This window comes from Cyprinus carpio, chromosome A11 (genome assembly GCF_018340385.1).
Source record: "Cyprinus carpio isolate SPL01 chromosome A11, ASM1834038v1, whole genome shotgun sequence".
Taxonomy (NCBI): Eukaryota; Metazoa; Chordata; class Actinopteri; order Cypriniformes; family Cyprinidae; genus Cyprinus; species Cyprinus carpio.
The window spans coordinates 18,218,745-18,220,657 of NC_056582.1; the positions used below are offsets into that span (position 1 = coordinate 18,218,745).

At 38.2% G+C, this 1,913-nt stretch overlaps 1 long non-coding RNA gene across 1 annotated transcript; it reads right to left on the bottom strand.

Annotated features, from left to right (window-relative positions):
• Positions 1-232: 232 nt before the first annotated feature.
• LOC122146723 lies at positions 233-1,684 on the bottom strand. The gene is made up of 2 exons (XR_006161244.1): positions 521-1,684; positions 233-377 (listed from the first exon to the last, which is right to left on the bottom strand). It is a non-coding gene; the product is annotated as an uncharacterized LOC122146723 (long non-coding RNA).
• Positions 1,685-1,913: the final 229 nt, after the last annotated feature.

A 1,913-nucleotide genomic window follows, 5' to 3' on the forward strand; every position in this document is an offset into this window, starting at 1 on the left:
AGGTTGGAAAAATGTTCTCACAAGAAATCATGGCAGACGAGGGACATTGCTGTTCATGATATCAAGCCTAAATTAGATTTCTTCCCTTTCTGATTTAATAAAGGTATTCCTGGTTGCGCAGGAGCACGGAGAGCGGGAGATGCGTGTGGACTTTCAAGTAGGTGCCATGCCGCAGTCTGTAATGAAGAAGTGGAGGATGGTGTGGAGGAGAAAACAGGATTCTACCACATACCTGTTCCCTTTATCCAGCTTTATCCAGGCTGGGGAGATTGCACTGGTGTTTAATAATCACCTCACATTCTGCCTGTTGAGCCACACAGCTCAAATTGAGTTGAAAGATGTTCATCCTTTAGACTGGTGAGGAGAGGGCAGGATAACTGGGCAGGAGAAGTCCACACACATACACACACACACACACAGAGAGAGAGACAGAGCAAGAGAGAGAGAGAGAGAGATTTCACACCTCACAGGACTGTGGTTAGAAAATGCATCCAAATCATAAGACAGAAAGTTATCATACCAAACCACTGGTGTCCTTCATTAGAGGTGTAGATCTGCATCTTCAGAGTGGATGAAATCCTTCACACATCAGTGAAGTGGGGTGGAGGAAAGCAAAAACAGAGAGAGAGAGACCACACTGAACACAAATTAAAGACCATCTAAAAGAGTGAGTAAATTAAAAAAAAAAAAAAAAATTGTTAGCATTCCCATTCATCTACAGCTCTGATGTCAAAAATTGCTCAGCTCCTGATGTTGCTAATCCTGGTTATTGTTTTATTATGGGAAATCTCAGCTCACATGCCTCTGAAATGCTTGAATGAACAAACCTGATTATGGCTTTTGATTCAACTCATTCAGCTGCTGAAAACAAAATAAAATTGGATGTTATCCCATTGTAACATTCCATCAGACACATCACATTTCACATGAAACTGAAACTAAGATGTGTGAATCTTGGACCAATGGAAAGCTTTACATTACAAGAATCAGAATGCTACGCCTCATCAGAACCGAACTGCAGTGCTGCACTACCACCTACAGGCCAAAAATGTCACTGCTGGAGACTCTGGATAGAGTAACTTTATTTTTGTTACATCTAAGGATCTTTGGTACAGCTCTAGGATGATTTATTTATTTTTATTTATTTTTATTATTATTTTTTTCAGTAATCTATCTAATATATTTACACAGTAGGCATTAACAGAACTTTTGTGTGTGATTTCTTTGCTAATATTATTTTTTTAACAGGTTTTTCAAATGCCTCCCGAACTGTTAAACCTTGCTGATGATTTTAAAGAATGACTTTGCCAGTGATATACACAACACCTAAAAGAGAGCACAGAGGAGAGTGTGTGTGCATACATAAAATAAAGGCATATTTGTGTCATGTAAAACTGCTTCTGTCACAGAGGTCTGCTGCATTTCTACTCAGTGTTTTCTTTTGTTCTGCGCCTCTCTGTTTTTGTTACTATGAATGAATGTCTGTCTGTCATTGGTACCTGTTGGTTAATGCATCCATTCAGTGGCGTTGGGAAAGCAATACAGTATTTATATTCTATTAGGGGTCTAGGACATAAAATCTTACGTCCTAAACGAAATATCAACATATTACTGTGTTTTTACATTTTTCACCAAATAAATGCAGCCTTGGTGAGCATAAGAGACCTCTTTAACTTGCACTTGCTAAACATAAATAACCAGATCTGATGTTGACCACTAGGAGCAGCAATGACTCACTAAAAAAATACATTTAACTAATGAATGAGTCACGAAAAGCCTACTTGTATGGGCAAGGTTTGACTTATTTGCAAAATAGAGTTAACTATCTACATGATTATTATTCAAAAGAAAAAAAAGGATGACAAAACACTGATTGGCTGATTAGTGAACCAAAACAACATACACAGCAACCC